Source organism: Lactuca serriola, chromosome 5 (genome assembly GCF_051521515.1).
Source record: "Lactuca serriola cultivar US96UC23 chromosome 5, Lser_US96UC23_V15, whole genome shotgun sequence".
Lineage (NCBI taxonomy): Eukaryota > Viridiplantae > Streptophyta > Magnoliopsida > Asterales > Asteraceae > Lactuca > Lactuca serriola.
In genome coordinates, this window is record NC_136412.1 from 60,143,198 (window position 1) to 60,167,815 (window position 24,618).

The window sequence follows — 24,618 nt, forward strand, 5'->3', positions numbered from 1 at the left end:
GGTTGCTGACCGACAACCCTCTAAACCACTGCTCCACTAGCTCCACTAGCAACTAGTATCAACATAACACTTAGTTCCAAACTGAACTCCAGAAGTCAAACTAAGTCAACTCCGGTCAAAGTCAAAGTCCTGGTCAAATTCAACCTTCCAGGTCAACCGTACTCGCCGAGTTCATATGCTCAGAGTCCTTCCATTCGCGACTCGACTCGCCGAGTCCACCGATTTCCGAGTCCTGTCCTGTCCAACGCACTGAGTCTCCACTCGACTCACTGATTTGAGTCTTAACTCGAAGGGTTCGGGGTTTCGCGACCTGACTCGCCGAGTCCAAGAACAGACTCGCCGAGTCCAAGGCAAACTTCAACAGACTCGTCGAGTTGTTCTTCCAACTCGTCGAGTTCCTACCCAACTTCATCCAACTCGTCGAGTTCACCCATGTGACTCGCCGAGTCACTTCAGCTCTTAATCCATGCAGTGGCTTTTCGAGCCAAACATGGGCTCCAACGCATAGATCCACTCTCCCAAAGCCCATTCCCCACGTAAAGTTGCAACCTTTACGTGTAACTAAGGAGATTTATGCTAAACACACCACAAACTAGGGTTTAAGACAACCATGCTTCACCTACACTCTCAAGGCTGATACTTTATGACTCTCTGGGCCAAGACACAACTGGAGCTGAAGGGATTCAGCTTGGGGACGTCCAAACCCGAAATGTATCATACTTGGTCCAAAATCTCATAAAGAGGGACATGAAATGATCAAACAATTATCAAGGCAAGGAAGGAACTTGATTACTAAAATGAGCAGCTAAAGAGATGAATCTTCTGGATCTAGAACCTTACTCTTGAACCCTCAACTCCTTCTTCTCCTTCTAGGCTTCAAGAACACTCCAACTCTTCAACAATGGCTCATACACTCAAAGAGAGCACTAGGGTTTCGTGGAATAGCTTCTGGACAATGGGGGCTACAAATGAGGCTGATAGAAGGAGAATGAGATGCTTAAATAGGGCACCAAGTCCGTAAATTAGGGTTTTCCAACCCAGACCTGACTCGCCGAGTCGGTCCCTCCGACTCGCCGAGTCGGTCACTTAAACCCCGACACGGGTCCCGCTCCAACTCGTCGAGTTCACTCATGGACTCGACGAGTTGACCCCTTTAACTTAGGGTTTTCCTTTCCTTTCCTGGTCTTTCTGATTCTGGGTGTTACAACCGAATTAGAATTTCATGATTTTAGAATACCAAGTATCGTCACATATTAATATAGACGATGCTGGTTGGTTACCAGTTCGAGTCGAGAAGTTCAATACTCTTGCTCATCTATTCCTTTGAAGTTGATGAAGCTCTCTCCCCAGCCTGTCTCCCTCTTTTTCTTCTTTGCATCCACCTAACCTTTCTCTGGTACCAAGAATGTGGGGATGGTGTTCCCATCGGTGCTAGAGTTCCACGTCAGCCAAGTCGAAGATCCAACCCATGCCATTTCGTCCATTCTAATTAGAGTTTTGATAGCAAATGTTGTGACATCCCTAATTTCACAGCCAGAAGAGACCGATTTGTTTATGCTTTATTTAAAATCAGAGTATCCTTTTAAGAATAACATTGCGGAATTTGTTCCCAATAATATGATAAAGATATTATCAAAGAATCATCGTCAATACAATGCATAAGCATAAACAGAAATAGTAAATGCCTTAAAAACATCTATTATTATAATGGCCTATAATCCATGGATCTCTCATCGGATCATCACACATGTCCTCTTATGTCACTACTTGTAAAGGTTGTAATATAAGAAACTGAATAGGTCAGGCTTGAGAGCCTAGTGAGCACATAAGATTTTCAACCCATAATAATTAAGTTCTTTTATTTCATCAAATCATTCAACCCGATTACATGTTCCCGTTATCCTCACTTTCTATCCCTAAAATATCTAGTTCAAGGGACCTAGCCTAAGGATTATCATCGGGAAGACAATACTACTTATGGGATTCCTTAACAATGTATGTCAGTAAGGCAACCTCGAGGGGGATGGAGTACACCTGGTGAACACGTAGTTCAAAAACACATACAGGTTGCAAGCCTGACAGCGTTCCACTGGACTTTCTAGAATAGTCTGTATCTTCATCTATACTCCGATAGATGATTGGATCAACTTAACATCAATGTCTCTCATCATTTATTTCATCTTTCATCATCTATATCTTCTACCCATATTTACCCAACATATTTATAGGTATAAAATATATATGCGGTTTAAATCAACTAAAACATATATAAATCGTTCAACCAACATAGATATCAAGAACACAGATAATATGCACGTATAACATGTAATTTATATTAAATATTTCATATCTATGTGTAAGATTAAAGTAACTATGCACTCACTTGTTAAAGTGACGACTCGAAACTCGGGTAGCACTTCGCTTCTAGCAACTGTCTTTTCCTTTGACGTAACCTAGTATTATTGCAGCGAAGTTTTAGTCTAATATTTATTACGACTAATTATTAGTCTATATTCATCATTAACTCAAAGTATACTTCATGATCTATCAAGTAAAGATCATATCGGAGGCAGGGTCCGTTTGGTATATGAAGTATACTGTTTGGAAATCTCACTTTAAACACCTCACTAAATCACAGCCTAGACATCATCCCCATAAGTAGATCAATTAGTATAAAAACCTTGAATCAATAATAAATCTTGTTTATAGGTTCATAATAACAATAATGAACTTAAACATAAGTTATACTTAAAGTTAGGTAAGCATAACTCACTTACAAGGGGTTTAGCGAGAAACCAGGCTCTGCACAGGCAGAACTTCTGAGCCGAAAGCTCTTCTTCTCAGGGCTTTCTGACACTCCGGGGCTCGCTACTAACACCTAGGAGGTGCTAGGGAAATGCTTGGAGGGTTTGGGGGTGTTTGGGAGAGAATAGGTTGAAGCAGTGTAGAGAAATGAATGAAAAACGAGCTCTGTTTATAGGCTGCCTAGTGCCCAGTATGTTGGGCGTACTCAACATTACGCGGAGCGTAATAGGTAAAACAGAAGTATGTTGGGCGTACTCATGCCACATGTCTCCATCTCTTGCAAAGTTGTGGGGAGGAAGTAGTGGCATAGATCTTGTCATGTGGCACTTCGAGGTTTAATCCAAAAATTAATTATCTTCTAAAATCCTAAACTTTCACATACGAGCTCCATTTTTGACGTTATTTATATCCACGCGTAGGTAGCGACATAATCTACAACTTTCATTTAGACTTAGTTGGCTAATTTTGACTTTATATTAATGTTATCTTTAGACTACTTGAGTGTGTGTGGCAAGGGCATGACAAAGATGATGTGACTCTTTATGCTACTATGACCATTGTCCTGTGAAAATGGTAAAAAGAGAAAAATGTTAAGCTCAACATATATGTGTAAGTATCTCTTATTTCCCCTACTATTTTCACTCTCTCTTTCATTCTCTTCTCATCTGCCATAGAAAACCGGTATCAGTCCATTGTCATGATAAATAATGATATGATTGTAACTCTAAGGCTAGGATAAATTAGATTGTGTGGTTACAAAATCCAATCCTACCTTGACATGCTTTGTATTCTAGCTCCTTGCTAGAATTTGGTTTTAGGTTTTTTAATATATATTTTGCTATTGTATTAAAAAATAATGATATAATTGTTGTGAATCTTATGTGGAGCTAACATGGTCATTGCAAAAATGGCATCATTCTCATTAATCTCAGAGAAAAAGTCAAATGTTCTAGATATTCTAGATAGCAATGATGAATAGGGTGACAAACCAAATAGAGTATAGGTTTAAAGTTTCACCAACATATACATATTTTGTAAAATACGTCAAATTATGTACTTAAACCTATTTCATCGATATTGATGTTAACGTTATTCAAAAATATTTTTTCCAAAATTGTTTAAGGTCAACTAGTAACTATATTATTTTAGTTTAATCTAGTTATGTTCTTGAATATCTACTTGAAGAATTATTTAGTGAATTTGTAGATATTTATGAGATGGTATGGGCAGTGATTCATACACAACTGTTTTTTGCCATACACAACAATGTGTGCATTATAGAGTTATACAGTACATCATTATTAAACATAAATTGTTGTGTATGGAGAAAAATTATTGTGTACAAATCATCTCCCATAAAATAAGTTGCCCATGCTTTCTTTTCATTGTTTTACCTGTTTGTTAATAATATGATGATTTACACAATGAAGTCCTTCAAATAACAATAATATATTACTTGGTAGTTATTTCGAAAAGACAAAACTTCAAAAATGGTCCATGTGGTTTCCAAAAACATCAAGTTTAGTCCCTAAATTCAAAAAACCTCACAGATGGTCCCTGTGGTTTCAAAACTTTTAACAAATGGTCCTTCCAGCTCACTCCGTTAGCATTTCACCATTAACTCATTTTTTAATAAAATATTGCATGGGTAATTTCGTCATTTTAGTTGTAACCTTCTCTCTTTAAAAGAAATTGCATGTCCGATTTTTGGGCAAACCCTTTAGCTTTATCAGTCGTCATCTCTCCTCCTTTCCACTGTTGCTCGACCGTTGCACCCTTCACGACATCCAATCGCTCCTGATTCAAAGATGGTGACTTGTAGATGTGGGAATGAAGCAATGAAGATCACTTCATGGACGGATCGTAACCCTGGAAGACAATTTTGGAACTGTAGAAGATGTGGTTTCATTCGATGGTCTAATCCTCCTATGTGTGCTAGGGCATTGGTGGTGATTCCAGGTTTGATAAGATCAATGAATCGATTGGAAGAGAGGGTTGCCATTGTAAGTGCAGAATTGTGGAACTACCAGCTGATGTCGTTTTGTTCATGGGTGTTTTTTTTGGTATTATTTTAATCTCTAAGTATCTTGTGAAGGTTTGGATGGCAATGGAGTTTTGGTTTTTGGTTTGTAACCATTGCAGGGTTTTTTTATTTTAATCGGATAGGGGTTTTTTTGCTTTCAGTTTATGTAGGTGGTTTTGGAATTGGTGTTGTTGTATTTGGTTTATGTATTAGATTAATGTGTAATGCAGTGGTAATGGTAATGGTAATGGAATGTAGTTTGTTATAGTTCATTGTTCAATTTCTTGAATGTTTTTGAAATGCAATTGTTAAGTGTATTGTAAATGCATCTTTAAGATGGTAATGGTAATGGAATGTAGTTTGTTATAGTTCATTGTTAAATCTCTTGAATGTTTCTGAAATGCAACTGTTAAGTGTATTGTAAATGCATCTTTAAGATGTTAATGGTAATGGAATGTAGTTTGTTATAGTTCATTGTTCAATTTCTTGAATGTTTTTGAAATGCAATTGTTAAGTGTATTGTAAATGCATCTTTAAGATGGTTTTCATTTGCAATTGAAATGTACAATGTTATTAATTGATCTATGAAGGGTATACCAAACCTTACATGGTATAAAACTATAAAACTATAAACCTTACATGGTATAAAACTATAAACATTAAGGGGCCTAAGTGCTCTGAACTAAAAGTATCCTACAGAATATAAGTATTTTCAAAAGTATTTAAGTATGCCGAGCCGTCGAGATCCGTAACTACACGTAGAACAAAACATAAGTAAATGGGTGTTGTACGCTACAGTTAAACCTGGGCAGTTATGTAGTCGTGTATAGGGTCAATATAGCCTGGCCAACTATATTCATTCGAGACACGGCCAACATATGCTTGGGAGTGACTGTGGTATGCGGCATACCTAAAACTTACCCAATACTCCAAACAACGAGTCGTCGTTGCAGTGAATCATGAAATACTATGGGAGTATTTCTCGAGTCAATCCTTTGTATAAAGTCCTCGTATATGCGTTGTTCCTTGATCATTCCTCTAGCGATAAAATGTTCTGTCTTGATAACTCTTTCCTGCTTTATCGCTTAATACGGTGTTATATATGTCTTGATGAGATATCCCCTGTTCCATATCTCTTGATTCAATTCAGAGGACTTATGATCCTCTCTTTCATGATCTTTTTAGATCACGATGCCTCCAAGAAAGAGACCCAGCTCGAAGAACACCAACAACCCTCCGCCACCACCTCCTCCTGAATTTGACCCTGTGATGTTCCAGGCAGCTGTCAATGCCGCGGTGGCAGCTGCTATGTCTCAAAGGAACTCAGATGGTTCTGGTGGTACCCAAAACCCAGAGAACAGTCAGGGACACCAAAGAGGGGGTTCCTATAAAGACTTCATGAACGCGAAGCTCACATCCTTTGATGGCACTGGAGGTGTCATATCCCTTACCCGATGGTTCGAGAAGATCGAATCAATCTTTGAAATATGCGCCTGTTCGGAGTCTGACAAAGTAAAGTTCGCCGCCTGCACCTTCCTAGACAAATCCCTGACTTGGTGGAACGGCCGAGTCAAATCCCTAACTTTACCTGTAGCAAATGCTATGGGTTGGGAAGCTATGAAGGAGCTTCTACTCGCAGAGTATTGCCCTCGGGGCGAAATTCAGAAGCTAGAACACGAACTCTGGAACCTAAAGATGAAGGGTTCCGACATAGCCTCTTATACTTCAAGATTCGATGATCTGGCGTTACTCTGTCCGGGAATGGTTACCCCGGAGAGTAAAAAGATTGAGAGGTTCATCTGGGGGTTGACCCAGCCAACCAAAGGGAATGTCTTGGCTGCGAAGCCAGACACCTATGATAGTGCTAAATGTCTTGCGGAAATCCTGATCGATCACGAAGACAACTCTGATGAGGAGGCTAGCACTCCCGAACCAGTCACAAGTGGAGGTGGAAGTAAAAAGAAATTTTGGAACAAGCGAAAGGCTCAGAGTCCGTAAGGGTCTTATAAGAAACAACAAATAGTAGCAGTCCATGCTGCTACTGCCCTTGTTGCTGTTTTGGCTGTCGGTTCCACAACCCAAACTCCTACCAGTGGATACACTGGTACCCTTCCTTGGTGTGATAAGTGCAGCTACCATCACCGCATTCCTGGTCCATGTTGCGAAAGGATCTGTGACAACTGTGGCAAGAAGGGCCATCTTGCTCGAACCTGCAGAAAACCAGCCAAATCAACGAACCAATCATCCGGAACGGGAATCAGTCCAGCCTGCTACAGTTGTGGCGAAGTAGGACACTTCAAAAGAAATTGCCCCAAAGCAACTACAACCGCTGATCCCACTGTCGCCGCAGGTATACTTCTCTTTGATAATTCTTATACCTGCAACTCTTTACGATTCTAGAACCAGAAGGGGAAACTTGTTATCTATCCAACCGAGCAATTTCTAAACTTAATCCTTTGTTTATAATCAAAATTGAGTACAATCGAGACGGCTAACCAGTGAGATAGAGAACACTAACTTCGTACCTATAGATTGTGTCCTCAGTCCGGAGGATTATTTTGTTCCATTCGATTTAAATGGGGCAAACTTTTCATGAAATACTTTGATGCTATGTTTTGACATGAAATGACCGAGTCTCATTCATGTTGTTATCCTTGGGTTTCGAAAGGGTCGCTCATCTAGATCTTTTCCCCAACCCGTCTCTCGTGATCTTTCGGCATCAAACCTTCGTATCATTTCATGCCTTAAAGCTCAAAAGTTTTTCCCGATATGAATTATCACGCATCCCTCGTTTCTGTGATCATTGAGAAAATGGAAGTCAGCAGCTCTTTCCCCTATATGTCTTTCCCGAAGAATTCCCGAGAATTTCTTTCGAACATTTAGCTTAGTTCCGCATCGGCCTAATCTCTGGAACTACCTCGTGACCGAACCTCAGTGAGAATGATGTGTTCAAAACGGTGACCTAGAACTCATATGATCACTACAGATTAGTAGTGGTATCCTTTTGGTCAAATCTTTTTCCCTCGACCATGTAGCCAAGCAAAATAGTCGTAACCATATACTTTTCCGACGTCTAAGGCGATAGGAAATTAGTCGGCTCCGATTATACCCATAGAAACCTGTCGATTCTAGGGTCCCATCGACTAATATCGTATTCTTACCCATAAATTTCTTCTAAAGCCATTAGACCCTTCGTGATCCTCATAAAAATCGATTTCATAATCTTCCAACTTCGGCTACCTTCAGAACTTGGTAACATCCATCCGGTACTTCACGTCTCGAATCCTTAGAAGTACCTATCCGATGAAACCCTAGTGATTTCCTTTGAGGAAACCGAAGTCGTCCAGGGTTGAAACTTCCATGAGAGAACCGATTGAGATCGTAGATTGAGAGAGAGTCAATGTACGAAGCAAAAACACGTCCCGATAATGAGAATTTGCTAGAACGCCCAGCAGAGACCTGATCCCACATGAGAACGTGAAGATCCGAGGCAACAAATCCATTCGTGTCTCATTCCAATTCATGATCTATATCTTATTCTTTGAATTTCGGGACGAAATTCCCTCTAACGGGGGGATAATGTAACAACCCGAAGTTGTTCATCGCCGAAAACCTATTCTACCCGTATAGCTCGTCGTATATCGAAACGTTCCGATGTCGTTTTTGGGTTAAGTTAATCAAACCTATATGTTTAATTGATGCTAATGAGTGTCCAAACCCCTTAGGAACTCATGAATTTAGCCCAAAATGTTTATTTCATAAATTTCAGAAATGTCCTCGCCGGATTACGGAAACCTAATCGGGTGCGACCAAAAGCCACGTTTAATGCCGGTATCGGGTAGAATTCCACCGTGTCCAAGTTTTGCAACCTATATAAACGTGTTAAACATTTCATTTGAAGCTTTTTCTCTCTCTCTCTCTCACTACTCTCTCTCTAACCTCTCTCCTAAATCCAAGTTTAAGGGTCTAAAACTAAATTTTAAGGCCTCATCCCTAAGGTACCTTCCTAACCTTAATGTATAGCATATTTGACCTTCAAATTTGAGATTAATACATGAAATAAGGTCTTGTATATGAGTTTACGGCCCTGGAAGGAGCTTGGGCCGTAAACACATAATTAAAGGGTTTTTATGCCTTTAAACCCCTCCTAAACAACTTTGGGACTTAGATATGGCTAAATGACTTCATGGAATGGACTTAGAACATTTGAGACATGAATTTTGAGTGATTTGAAGGAGTTTACGGCCAAGGCACATGCTTGGGCCGTAAACTCATATATATGGGGTTTTTGTGACCGTAAACCCTTCCAAAACACTAATAAGGCTTAGATATGAATTTTAGAATATTGGTTTTAGCCTTAGAACACCTTAAACATATTATTTGAGGGACAATTGAGAGTTTACGGCCAAGACTTATGCTTGGTCCATAAACCCTTCATATTGGTGTGTAAACTCCTTTAAAAGTGTTAAAATGCCACTTTAACACACCTAAAGCCTTGGGATAAATTCTAGAAGTGTATACAAACAAGTTTTAGACCTTAAAACATATTATTTTCCCCATCTAAGGATTTCACGGCCATGAGGGTGTTCATGGGCCGTAAACTCCAAAATCTAGGCCAAAAGTCCCATAAAAATCCATTCAAGGCTAGGAAAAATCATTAGAATCACATGTGATTGAATAAGGGACCAAAACATTAAGGATTTGATGTGAGGGGGGAGTTTATGGCCGTAAACTCCATGTTTACAGTCGTAAACTCTAATAAATAGTCCTTAATTATGTTTAATCCATTCCAAGGCGCTAGAATTGATCCTAGCAAATTTCCCCATGTAGGATAAGACCATTTTGCACCATAAACTACCCCACCATGAGTTTACGGCCGTAAACTCATGGGGAGGGGGTCATTAGGGCCGAAATCTCCTCTATGAGTTTACTCTTGAAGAGTAAACTCCATATCCAAGCCTTATGTGACTTTAAACGCCACCCGGGTCCCTCCAAACACTTGTAATGGGGTGTTTCCGCGACTAAAAGTGTTTGTACCTAACAATTAAATAATCTAAGTCCTAATTAGATACAAATGTGTATCTTTGCATTATACATAGGAACCTCGTGCGTTTGCAAGCCCCGAACCAACGTTTAACATCCTAAATCGTCACGTTTCTCGTCCGGTGAGTTCATACCCCTACGTTTTTCCGTGTTTTTCAATGTTTTCAGGGGGGGGAATACAAGCAAACTATAACTGTTTTCAAAACATAACATTGATGTGTTTCAAATAATATCTGGCAAATTTATAAACACTTTTACTCCTTATGTATTATGCTGAGCATAAGGGATGATTTATCAACTACAACTAAATGGATTTTAGTTAAGAAAATAACCAAACTAATCAAATTATTATGGGAATAATTTGGGGTTCTTTAGTTCTTGTTTTATCATGTACTGATTTGTGTATAAAGTTATTAGATAAACTACGTCTGATTCAGTTTATCTCTGTATCATTTGAATGTATTGCCAGATAGTTTCATTGTATGTATCTATATTCACTGTATTATGTTTCATAATCTTTTGTATGTTTGATATCGTATGGGAACCCTGTGAATAGTTTAGTACTAGTTTGTGATTTAGTCACTACCCTTTATGGATGATCAGTAAATCCTCCCCGGAAGTGTAACCAGAGTCTCCTGGAGGGAGAGCGAGGAATTTGTGAATAGATCTATTCGGGACTGACAATCCCACACCTTAACTGCTAGCTACAGTTAGGCGGGCACGCCTGGGGTGACAAATTCTGGATATCGTCCGACGTCTGACAAGCGTCAAGGAGGTTTCGTTGTCGTATCAGCATGGTTATCCGACTCACAATACGTATTAATATAAATTTATTCACGACTTTGGTTTTGGATATATATATCTAGTACGGGATGGTAATCCCATGGTTTTTGGTCTATAGGGTTCATATCTATTGCAGGATGTTATTCCTATGGTTAGAATCTATATCTAGTTCGGGATAGTGATCCCATGGTTTTATCAAACTATCTTATATCTAGTTCGGGATAGTAATCCCATGGTTTTATCAAAATGTCACTACTAGAAAACAACCCTATAATGACGCGCAAACAATGACACGCGGTGATTTACGATACGCAAAAGCGGGCGCTCTAAAAATAATGTCATCTCTTCTAAAATTTGAAGGATAAAGGACGCGCTTTTGTGCGTGCCCTAAAATTAATGTCCAACAAAAAAATTTAAAAACACGGAGGGCACTTATTTAAAAATGGGCGTCGTCTAGAAATGTCGCTTTATATTTTTTTAATGAAAGGCGCGTTCTTTAATTTTGCAGCTGGGGGGAAACGAAAATCCCAAAAGTTTGAAAGGCCTCCATTGTTATCCTCTACCTTATTTCCTTCTTTCTTTTCTATCTCTCTCACTCTAATACCCAAAAAAAACCCTAATTTCATCACCACTCCTCTTTTCTCCCGCAACAAAATCGCAATATCACCAAAAATCTCTGATCCCGTCTTTTGAACAGATCAAACCCACAGGGGTTCTCGATTTCTCTATGTTGATGTGTGGTGACACGAACAAAAAAAGAGTGTAGCGAGTCTACCATTCAATTTCATTTGTCGGATGCTTCAAATCGACTATTGTTTTGTCTCTCACAGGGGTTTCTTTATGCGTTCCCTTCACCTTCGTTGATGTCGTTTTCCAAGGCCAGTCTGGATAATCAGCATCATCGGTAAGTGGATGCTTGTGTTCTTAACTCCTCTTAACCCTACATCAGCCTCACGTGATAATGTGATTCACGAAATGGCATCGTTTGCTGATGAAAGTTGCCTTGTTGCTTGCTTCCGGTCAGCCTGACATCACATTGAGATGGAAGACTTGGTGGTGGGTTTTCCTTGTGGCCGGTGGAGTTTCTCCCAATGACGATTTCCACTCTTACATCCCCTTTAATCGACACCTCTTCTTCTGTGCTGCTTACTCACCCTAAATCAGGTAATACCGATACCGACCTAGCGGTGGGGTTTCCTTCTTGACGGTGGTGGAGTGTTTCCCCAAAGCTACTTTGATTCAGTTCATCTTTATATTCTATTTGATTAGGGGTTCTTGTTACTAACCAAACAGTAGCCGGATGGGGAAGACACATCAGGGGAGGTAGGAGGTAATCATAAAAAAGCGACTTCAAACTGTTACACTTTCTACTCTTATTATTATACTAACCAAACATTATGAATTTGTTGTGCAGATAAAATCTTCCTATGGAATCTCAAGGAATCTTTTAATTAAATTCAAAGATGATACGATTGATCCACCTTAGCTCAGGTGCTTAGCTCAGAGTCTGCCATTAGTTCAGTGCTGGATATGTCAGTTCGTTCACTCCATGTTGATCATGGACTTCCTTTACAACAGGTTTGGCTGTTGTTGTTTCTGTTTGACTTATTGACTTAATAATATATCTTGTGTTGTAATTTGTAAACCTATTTGCATTGATCAGGCTTTGCCAGATGTCCCACCGGGAATGGTGGATGCTGTAAACAGGGGTGGAGAGCTATTTTCAAATTTAACTATAGGGACACTTGAACAGATAACTTAAATGTTCCAAATGAGCAGCTAAAAATCCCAAAATCTCCCCCTATGAATGATGAATTGAGAGTCTCAACTGGCTCAAGAACTCTTGAACCTGTTGCATGTAAGTAATACTGTTTCTTATTCTTTTACACTATTTAAAATAATCTAATTTGGTTTAAATATTTGTTCAACGACTTTTTGCTTTTGCCCAAATTTTTTTCATTGTTGTTTCATTTTAGAGTATAACATTAACATATGCCCGAAAGATGCATCATTTTTTACCTGTTACCATGGTTGTGGACAAACTGAAATGTTTTTGTTGCATAAATGACCATTTTACCCTTGTGTTATACCTTAAAAATTAAGTTGCCACAAACGTTTGCTGCAATAGAAGGTCTGATTCGAGGAAGATCATACACCATTAGGCTTGATGACCAAGTTCTACTAAGATTCTCACCCACAAAACCTGAATCAACTTATTACTTTGGTGATATGGTAAAAATAAACCTTTGTAATTGTTTTTTGACTTAATTTAGACAGAATAGCTTACTGGGTTAAGCAAAAAACTTGGCTTAATGTATTTGGGCACTACTTGTTTAGCTATTTACATTTACACCCCCCCCCTTTTTTTTCCTCCAGACAACTCCTCTCATGTTCTCCCTTCATGGTGGCCTAAGAAGGTTTTACATTATTTTAACGATATTTTTCTTATAGTTGGATTTGAAAACTGAAGTCTAATAGCTTCTTAAGATCAAAACTAGTGTAAAACCTTCTTAGGTTAACATATTTGTTAGAGTTGAAATTTATTCACAATCAAAACAATTCGTAACTACTATGTCCGGTTAAAACTACTATTAATAGTATTTATGATTAAATTTCATGATCAATCTAAGTTGCTAATCTTATTGTAATTAAATATATTTTCATCTGTATTGTTATTTATAGAAAGTAAAATCTGATTTATAGCTGTTCTTAAATAAAGTCATCTGTTATTTACCATCATTTCTATATAGGCTAATATGTTCATTTACTCATTTTCCGACGGTTCATTCAGTATGGCACTTTATTCAGACATACATCATTACCCACTCAACCTCTTTTCATTGTTAAAACTACTATTAATAGTATTTATGATTAAATTTCATGCTACTTTTTTTGGGTACAATTCTCTCTTTTTTTGGTGGACTTATGGATTTGACTTGATGGCAGAAAGGAGATACAACTGTGCCTCATGAACCAGTACAAACTATTGCCCCACATCCCCTTGAAGTATAGTTGCAATAGGTAGCTTCCCCTGCTGTAGTTTTAACATGGTTAGCTTGAACCAATACAAGCTAACCATGATAGAGCTTCAGTTAGAAGCCCTGTGGAGTCCAAGAACAAGGATCTTCAAGTTGTGACTATGTCTGCTGGAATGAACACCTTGAAAAGAGAAGCGTATGAGGATAAAGCAACAACTAATGCACAAGCCACACCTACAATAAAGGAAAGTCCATCGGTTCCCCCCCCCCTGCAAAAGAAGAGCAGAGAATTATTGCATTTCCTCCTAAACAGGAACATGAGGTAAATGAGGGTGTAACGTACAAGGGTAAGGCAGTTGCATCAGGACCTGATGTTGTCCCTGAAACTGCCCAATCTAGATTGACTTCACAACCAGGGAACTTACCTCAAACAAAAGATCTGGACCCTTCCAGAAAGTACCATGGTCCACTGTTTGCTGGATTTGAATCTAGAGAGAAAAAGGATAAGGCCGGATCTTGTTTTGAGGTTACTTATATACCCCTGAATCAACTTATTACTTTGGTGATATGGTAGAAAAAAATAAATCTCAAACCATCTTATTTTCCTAATCCATATCCTTTCTTTGGTTGAATTACTTATATACCCTTGTGGATTTCTGATCACAGATAGGTGGAACTCTTACCTTTTTCCACGAGGAAGAAACTAGAAGATGTCTTGAGGTACTAACATAACAAGTATAACTTGCATTTTTTGTTCCATTGACATCAGTACAAGGGTATTTACGTCTTTTAACTCGTTTGGTTCATCTGTTCCAGCTTTCAGTAACCTTGGAGTTATCCGAGACTATAAGTCGTCGCTCTGCACATCCTTCTAGAAAATATTCCCCAACAATTACAAAGGTTTATCATCTGATTCTTTTGGATTTTTTAATTTTATTTAACTTATCTGAATTTATATATACAGATATCCCAACAACCATACACATTACATCTCCTTCATCCTTCTCTTCTTGCTCTCAGAATCAAATCAGGTTTGCTATCTCACTTTCAATAATAATGATTATAATAATAATTATTATATGGGTTATAATAATAATAATAATAATAATAATAATACATGGATGATATACTTTGTATAATTTGTATTATTGGATTACAAAAATAACACCATTCCTATTTACAGTGTGATGAATTGTCCAAGAAAGGAAGAACAATAATGCCAATTGAATTTCAGGTTCCATTTTGTATTATTGGATTACAAAAATAACACCATTCCGTTAAAGAGGTACTGTTTAGAATCTTGCATGTATATATGACTATATGTACTTCATACAAGTTTACATGTTACTGTTCAATAAATATAGTTACTTTCTACTACTTTGTGACTTTTTTCCCCTGACACTTTAAATAACAGAGCAAGGAGAGCATTCTAAACATTCTGGAAACTTTAAAAGAACAGGGATATGAGTACCCAGAAGATTTTGGAAGTTTTAGTCATGTTTCTTGTAGATGACTTGGTCGTTCACTTTGCAACAAAGCCTCCATCACTTGGTATGTGTTGTTATCTTCTCTCTAGTCTTTACTTACACTGATTTTACTCAAAGTGGCATATTTCTATCTGTGCTTGTGCTTGACATAACAAGTGCTATTGGCTACTTGTTGTGCCTTTGAAGGGGTATGATTCTCATCACATCACTGAAGCACATCTAGGTGGAAAAGTAATATCACGTTCTGTTCTTCTTTGTGCCTTTGAAACTGCAGGAGATGCTGGAGCCCTTAGAGAACCTAAGGACAAACTGGAGAAATGAGTTGAAGAGCTGACATGGAGATTAGACTTTGAAAAGCATTTTAGGGTATATTTTTTTATATTTCTTGTATCTAATTAGCTTGTAAATTTTTGTTACAACTATTGACTTGTTTTATCTTTCCATGGAACGATTATTTGTATGACATAAAATTTTATATAACGGATTTTATTTTTTGTATATGATATTTTATTTTCTATTATGAGACATTAAATACAAATTTAATTTGAAAATTAGTAAATCTATAAATAATATTTTTTTTAAACATTTAAAATTATGATACGCAAAAATGTGTGTAATCTTCATTTATGACATGGCCTTTCTTGACAGGGGCTTTCTTGATACGCATTGCGTGTCATTAACACGCGCGTCGTAAGGTTACGACACGCGAATGCGTGTCGTCTTCCTTTATGACAGGGCCTTCCTTGATACGCATTGCGTGTCGTAAACGTGCGTCGTAATTGCGCGTCGTAAATGAGCGTCGTAAATGCGCGTCGTCTCTCTTTATGACAGGGCCTTTCTTGACGCGCATTTGCGCGTCGTCTGAGCCTTTTACGACGCGCAATGAGCATCGTAAAAGGCTGTTTTTCTAGTAGTGTGTCTTATATCTAGTTCGGGATAGTAATCCCATGGTTTATAACAAACTATCTTGTATCTAGTCCGGGATGATAGTCCCATGGTATTAAATCTATATGTAGTACGGGATGTTAGTCTCAAGGTTTTCAAACTATTTTCCATCTACAGTTCACGTATATTAAAGCATTTTATATCTAATTCGGGATAGAAATCCCAAGATTTTCAATATATAGTTTTGTGTATTAAACTATACTATGTGATATTAAATCAGTCTTGTAATTAGGAAAATATGGGATTTTCCTGGGGTAACGTATAACGCGTAATTGAACTGTAATGAAGGATAACTAAACTGTTTTACATAAGAAAATATGGGATTTTCTTGGATAACAAACCTTTTCGGAAAGCTAAAGGAAACTGGTACATTTTCAGAAAACAAACATCTTATGAACTCACCAGCTTTATGCTGATTTTCAAACCGCTTGTATTCTCAGGTCCACGTTAGACAGGTACCCGGCGATATCTTTTGGAGAAGACGGAGTGCTCAGAAGACTCGTCTCAACTTTTGTTCATATGATATATGTATAACACTTGTACAATTTACTTTTGAAACAAATGTAAACTTTCAAATATATGTAATGTAATGGTTGTTTACTGTGATTACTATGTACATTGGATTTGATACTCAACGTGGAGTCAACCCCGAAAATGTTTCCGCCTCTGGTTTTCGGGGTGTGACAGATTGGTATCAGAGCCCTTGTTTATAGTGAACGGAGTATACCAAACCTTACATGGTATAAAACTATAAACATTAAGGGGCCTAAGTGCTCTGAACTAAAAGTATCCTACAGAATATAAGTATTTTCAAAAGTATTTAAGTATGTCGAGCCGTCGAGATCCGTAACTACACGTAGAACAAAACATAAGTAAATGGGTGTTGTACGCTACAGTTAAACCTGGGCAGTTATGTAGTCGTGTATAGGGTCAATATAGCCTGGCCAACTATATTCATTCGAGACACGGCCAACATGTGCTTGGGAGTGACTGTGGTATGCGGCATACCTAAAACTTACCCAATACCCCAAACAACGAGTCGTCGTTGCAGTGAATCATGAAATACTATGGGAGTATTTCTCGAGTCAATCCTTTGTATAAAATCCTCGTATATGCGTTGTTCCTTGATCATTCCTCTAGTAATAAAATGTTCTGTCTTGATAACTCTTTCCTGCTTTATCGCTTAATACGATGTTATATCTGTCTTGATGAGATATCCCCTGTTCCATATCTCTTGATTCAATTCAGAGGACTTATGATCCTCTCTTTCCTGATCTTTTTAGATCACGATGCCTCCAAGAAAGAGACCCGGCTCGAAGAACACCAACAACCCTCCGCCACCACCTCCTCCTGAATTTGACCCTGTGATGTTCCAGGCAGCTGTCAATGTCGCGGTGGCAGCTGCTATGTCTCAAAGGAACTCGGATGGTTCTGGTGGTACCCAAAACCCAGAGAACAGTCAGGGACACCAAAGAGGGGGTTCCTATAAAGACTTCATGAACGCGAAGCCCACATCCTCTGATGGCACTGGAGGTGTCATATCCCTTACCCGATGGTTCGAGAAGATCGAATCAATCTTTGAAATATGCGCCTGTTCGGAGTTTGACAAAGTAAAGTTCGCCGCCTGCACCTTCCTAGACAAAGCCCTGACTTGGTGGAACGGCCGAGTCAAATCCCTAACTCTACCTGTAGCAAATGCTATGGGTTGGGAAGCTATGAAGGAGCTTCTACTCGCAGAGTATTGCCCTCGGGGCGAAATTCAGAAGCTAGAACACGAAATCTGGAACCTAAAGATGAAGGGTTCCGACATAGCCTCTTATACTTCAAGATTCGATGATCTGGCGTTACTTTGTCCGGGAATGGTTACCCCGGAGAGTAAAAAGATTGAGAGGTTCATCTGGGGGTTGACCCAGCCAACCAAAGGGAATGTCTTGGCTGCGAAGCCAGACACCTATGATAGTGCTAAATGTCTTGCGCAAATCCTGATCGATCACGAAGACAACTGTGATGAGGAGGCTACCACCCCCGAACCAGTCACAAGTGGAGGTGGAAGTAAAAAGAAATTTTGGAACAAGCGGAAGGCTCAGAGTACGCAAGGATCTTCTAAGAAACAGCAAATAGTTGCAGTCCATGCTGCTACTGCCCCTGTTGCTGTTTCGGCTGTCGGTTCCCCAGCCCAAACTCCTACCAGTGGATACACTGGTACCCTTCCTTGGTGTGATAAGTGCAGCTACCATCACCGCATTCCTGGTCCATGTCGCGAAAGGATCTGTGACAACTGTGGCAAGAAGGGCCATCTTGCTCGAACCTGCAGAAAACCAGCCAAATCAACGAACCAATCATCCGGAACGGGAATCAGTCCAGCCTGCTACAGTTATGGCGAAGTAGGACACTTCAAAAGAAATTGCCCTAAAGCAACTAAAACCGCTGATCCCACTGTCACCGCAGGTATACTTCTCTTTGATAATTCTTATACCTGCAACTCTTTACGATTCTAGTACCAGAAGGGGAAACATGTTATCTATCCAACCGAGCAATTTCTAAACTTAATCCTTTGTTTATAATCGAAATTGAGTACAATCGAGACGGCTAACCAGTGAGATAGAGAACACTAACTTCGTACCTATAGATTGTGTCCTCAGTCCGGAGGATTATTCTGTTCCATTCGATTTAAATGGGGGAAACTTTTCATGAAATACCTTGATGCTATGTTTTGACATGAAATGACGGAGTCTCATTCATGTTGTTATCCTTGGGTTTCGAAAGGGTCGCTCATCTAGATCTTTTCCCCGACCCGTCTCTCGTGATCTTCGGCATCAAACCTTCGTATCATTTCATGCCTTAAAGCTCAAAAGTTTTTCCCGATATGAATTATCACACATCCCTCATTTCTGTGATCATTGAGAAATGGGAAGTCAGCAGCTCTTTCCCCTATATGTCTTTCCCGAAGAATTCCCGAGAATTTCTTTCGAACGTTTAGCTTAGTTCCGCATCGGCCTAATCTCTGGAACTACCTCGTGACCGAACCTCAGTGAGAATGATGTGTTCAAAACGGTGACCTAGAACTGATATGATAACTATGGATTAGTAGTGTTATCCTTTTGGTCAAATCTTTTTCCCTCGATCATGTAGCCAAGCAAAATAGTCGTAACCGTGTACTTTTCCAACGTCTAAGGCGATAGGAAATTAGTCGGCTCCGATTATACCCATAGAAACCTGTCGATTCTAGGGTCCCATCGACTAATATCGCAGTCTTACCCATAAATTTCTTCTAAAGCCATTAGACCCTTCGTGATCCTCATAAAATAAATTTCATAATCTTCCAACTTCGGCTACCTTCAGAACTTGGTAACATCCATCCGGTACTTCACGTCTCGAATCCTTAGAAGTACCTATCCGACGAAACCCTAGTGATTTCCTTTGAGGAAACCGAAGTCGTCCAGGGTTGAGACTTCCATGAGAGAACCGATTGAGATCGTAGATTGATATAGAGTCAATGTACGAAGCAAAAACACGTCCCGATAGTGAGAATTTGCTAGAACGCCCAGCAGAGACCTGATCCCACATGAGAACGTGAAGATCCGAGGCAACAAATCCATTCGTGTCTCATTCCAATTCATGATCTATATCTTATTCTTTGAATTTCGGGACGAAATTCCCTCTAACGGGGGGATAATGTAACAACCCGAAGTTGTTCATCGCCGAAAACCTATTCTACCCGTATAGCTCGCTGTATATCGAAACGTTCCGATGTCGTTTTTGGGTTAATTTAATCAAACCTATATGTTTAATTGATGCTAATGAGTGTCCAAACCCCTTAGGAACTCATGATTTTAGCCCAAAATGTTTATTTCATAAATTTTAGAAATGTCCTCACCAGATTACGAAAACTTAATCGGGTGCGACCAAAAGCCCCGTTTAAAGCCGGTATCGGGTAGAATTCCGCCGTGTCCAAGTTTTGCAACCTATATAAACATGTTAAACATTTCATTTGAAGCTTTTTCTCTCTCTCACTACTCTCTCTCTAACCTCTCTCCTAAATCCAAGTTTAAGGGTCCAAAACTCAATTTTAAGGCCTCAAATCCCTAAGGTACCTTCCTAACCTTAATGTATAGCATATTTGACCTTCAAATTTGAGATTAATACATGAAATAAGGTCTTGTATATGAGTTTACGGCCCTGGAAGGAGCTTGGGCCGTAAACACATAATTAAAGGGTTTTTATACCTTTAAACCCATCCTAAACAACTTTGGGACTTAGATATGGCTAAATGACTTCATGGAATGGACTTAGAAGATTTGAGACATGAATTTTGAGTGATTTGAAGGAGTTTACGGCCAAGGCACATGCTTGGGCCGTAAACTCATATATATGGGGTTTTTGTAACCTTAAACCCTTCCAAAACACTAATAAGGCTTAGATATGAATTTTAGAATATTGGTTTTAGCCTTAGAACACCTTAAACATATTATTTGAGGGACAATTGAGAGTTTAAGGCCAAGACTTATGCTTGGGCCGTAAACCCTTCATATTGGGGTGTAAACTCCTTTAAAAGTGTTAAAATGCCACTTTAACACACCTAAAGCCTTGGGATAAATTCTAGAAGTGTATACAAAAAAGTTTTAGACCTTAAAACATATTATTTTCCCCATCTAAGGAGTTCACAGCCATGAGGGTGTTCATGGGCCGTAAACTCCAAAATCTAGGCCAAAAGTCCCACAAAAATCCATTCAAGGCTAGGAAAAATCATTAGAATCACATGTGATTGAATAAGGGACCAAAACATTAAGGATTTGATGTGAGGGGGGAGTTTACAGCCATAAACTCCATGTTTAGAGTCGTAAACTCTAATAAATAGTCCTGAATTATGTTTAATCCATTCCAAGGCCCTAGAATTGATCCTAGCAAATTTCCCCATGTAGGATAAGACCATTTTGCACCATAAACTACCCCACCATGAGTTTACGGCCGTAAACTCATGGGGAGGGGGTCATTAGGGCCGAAATCTCCTCTATGAGTTTACTCTTGAAGAGTAAACTCCATATCCAAGCCTTATGTGACTTTAAACGCCACCCGGGTCCCTCCAAACACTTGTAATGGGGTGTTTCCGCGACTAAAAGTGTTTGTACCTAACAATTAAATCATCTAAGTCCTAATTAGATACAAATGTGTATCTTTGCATTATACTTAGTAACCTCGTGCGTTTGCAAGCCCCGAACCAACGTTTAACATCCTAAATCATCACGTTTCTCGTCCGGTGAGTTCATACCCCTACGCTTTTCCGTGTTTTTCAATGTTTTCAGGGGGGGAATACAAGCAAACTATAACTGTTTTCAAAACATAACATTGATGTGTTTCAAATAATCTCTGGAAAATTTATAAACACTTTTACTCCTTATGTATTATGCTGAGCATAAGGGATGATTTATCAACTACAACTAAATGGATTTTAGTTAAGAAAATAACCAAGCTAATCAAATTATTATGGGAATAATTTGGGGTTCTTTAGTTCTTGTTTTATCATGTACTGATTTGTCTATAATGTTATTAGATAAACTACGTCTGATTCAGTTTATCTCTGTATCATTTGAATGTATTGCCAGATAGTTTCGTTGTATGTATCTATATTCACTGTATTATGTTTCATAATCTTTTGTATGTTTGATATCGTATGGGAACCCTGTGAATAGTTTAGTACTAGTTTGTGAGTTAGTCACTACCCTTTATGGATGATCAGTAAATCCTCCCCGGAAGTGTAACCAGAGTCTCCTGGAGGGAGAGCGAGGAATTTGTGAATAGATCTATTCGGGACTGACAATCCCACACCTTAACTGCTAGCTACAGTTAGGCGGGCACGCCTGGGGTGACAAATTTTGGATATCGTCCGACGTCTGACAAGCGTCAAGGAGGTCTCGTTGTCGTATCAGCATGGTTACCCGACTCACAATACGTATTAATATAAATTTATTCACGGCTTTGGTTTTGGATATATATATATATCTAGTACGGGATGGTAATCCCATGGTTTTTGGTCTATAGGGTTTATATCTATTGCAGGATGTTATTCCTATGGTTAGAATCTATATCTAGTTCGGGATAGTGAACCCATGGTTTTATCAAACTATCTTATATCTAGTTCGGGATAGTAATCCCATGGTTTTATCAAAATGTCTTATATCTAGTTCGGGATAGTAATCCCATGGTTTATAACAAACTATCTTGTATCTAGTCCGGGATGATAGTCCCATGGTATTAAATCTATATGTAGTACGGGATGTTAGTCTCAAGGTTTTCAAACTATTTTCCATCTACAGTTCACGTATATTAAAGCATTTTATATCTAATTCGGGATAGAAATCCCAAGATTTTCAATATATAGTTTTGTGTATTAAACTATACTATGTGATATTAAATCAGTCTTGTAATTAGGAAAATATGGGATTTTCCTGGGGTAACGTATAACGCGTAATTGAACTGTAATGAAGGATAACTGAACTGTTTTACATAAGAAAATATGGGATTTTCTTGGATAACAAACCTTTTCGGAAAGCTAAAGGAAACTGGTACATTTTCAGAAAACAAACATCTTATGAACTCACCAGCTTTATGCTGATTTTCAAACCGCTTGTATTCTCAGGTCCACGTTAGGCAGGTACCCGGCGATATCTTTTGGAGAAGACGGAGTGCTCAGAAGACTCGTCTCAACTTTTGTTCATATGATATATGTATAACACTTGTACAATTTACTTTTGAAACAAATGTAAACTTTCAAATATATGTAATGTAATGGTTGTTTACTGTGATTACTATGTACATTGGATTTGATACTCAACGTGGAGTCAACCCCGAAAATGTTTCCGCCTCTGGTTTTCGGGGTGTGACAGATTGGTATCAGAGCCCTTGTTTATAGTGAACGGAGTATACCAAACCTTACATGGTATAAAACTATAAACATTAAGGGGCCTAAGTGCTCTGAACTAAAAGTATCCTATAGAATATAAGTATTTTCAAAAGTATTTAAGTATGTCGAGCCGTCGAGATCCGTAACTACACGTAGAACAAAACATAAGTAAATGGGTGTTGTACGCTACAGTTAAACCTGGGCAGTTATGTAGTCGTGTATAGGGTCAATATAGCCTGGCCAACTATATTCATTCGAGACACGGCCAACATGTGCTTGGGAGTGACTGTGGTATGCGGCATACCTAAAACTTACCCAATACCCCAAACAACGAGTCGTCGTTGCAGTGAATCATGAAATACTATGGGAGTATTTCTCGAGTCAATCCTTTGTATAAAATCCTCGTATATGCGTTGTTCCTTGATCATTCCTCTAGTAATAAAATGTTCTGTCTTGATAACTCTTTCCTGCTTTATCGCTTAATACGATGTTATATCTGTCTTGATGAGATATCCCCTGTTCCATATCTCTTGATTCAATTCAGAGGACTTATGATCCTCTCTTTCCTGATCTTTTTAGATCACGATGCCTCCAAGAAAGAGACCCGGCTCGAAGAACACCAACAACCCTCCGCCACCACCTCCTCCTGAATTTGACCCTGTGATGTTCCAGGCAGCTGTCAATGCCGCGGTGGCAGCTGCTATGTCTCAAAGGAACTCGGATGGTTCTGGTGGTACCCAAAACCCAGAGAACAGTCAGGGACACCAAAGAGGGGGTTCCTATAAAGACTTCATGAACGCGAAGCCCACATCCTCTGATGGCACTGGAGGTGTCATATCCCTTACCCGATGGTTCGAGAAGATCGAATCAATCTTTGAAATATGCGCCTGTTCGGAGTCTGACAAAGTAAAGTTCGCCGCCTGCACCTTCCTAGACAAAGCCCTGACTTGGTGGAATGGCCGAGTCAAATCCCTAACTCTACCTGTAGCAAATGCTATGGTTTGGGAAGCTATGAAGGAGCTTCTACTCGCAGAGTATTGCCCTCGGGGCGAAATTCAGAAGCTAGAACACGAAATCTGGAACCTAAAGATGAAGGGTTCCGACATAGCCTCTTATACTTCAAGATTCGATGATCTGGCGTTACTTTGTCCGGGAATGGTTACCCCGGAGAGTAAAAAGATTGAGAATGATGTGTTCAAAACGGTGACCTAGAACTGATATGATCACTATGGATTAGTAGTGTTATCCTTTTGGTCAAATCTTTTTCCCTCGATCATGTAGCCAAGCAAAATAGTCGTAACCGTGTACTTTTCCAACGTCTAAGGCGATAGAAAATTAGTCGGCTCCGATTATACCCATAGAAACCTGTCGATTCTAGGGTCCCATCGACTAATATCGCAGTCTTACCCATAAATTTCTTCTAAAGCCATTAGACCCTTCGTGATCCTCATAAAAATCGATTTCATAATCTTCCAACTTCGGCTACCTTCAGAACTTGGTAACATCCATCCGGTACTTCACGTCTCGAATCCTTAGAAGTACCTATCCGACGAAACCCTAGTGATTTCCTTTGAGGAAACCGAAGTCGTCCAGGGTTGAAACTTCCATGAGAGAACCGATTGAGATCGTAGATTGATAGAGAGTCAATGTACG

The 24,618-nt window shown here is 39.1% G+C and overlaps 1 long non-coding RNA gene across 2 annotated transcripts; it reads left to right on the top strand.

Moving 5' to 3' along the window:
- Nucleotides 1-12,788: 12,788 nt before the first annotated feature.
- On the top strand, nucleotides 12,789-14,532 carry LOC145050099 (uncharacterized). 2 transcript variants are annotated; one of them, XR_013683370.1, is made up of 3 exons: nucleotides 12,789-12,886; nucleotides 14,299-14,352; nucleotides 14,449-14,532. It is a non-coding gene; the product is annotated as an uncharacterized LOC145050099 (long non-coding RNA). The 2 variants fall into 2 exon arrangements; XR_013683369.1 differs by lacking the exon at nucleotides 12,789-12,886 and adding an exon at nucleotides 14,114-14,202.
- Nucleotides 14,533-24,618: the final 10,086 nt, after the last annotated feature.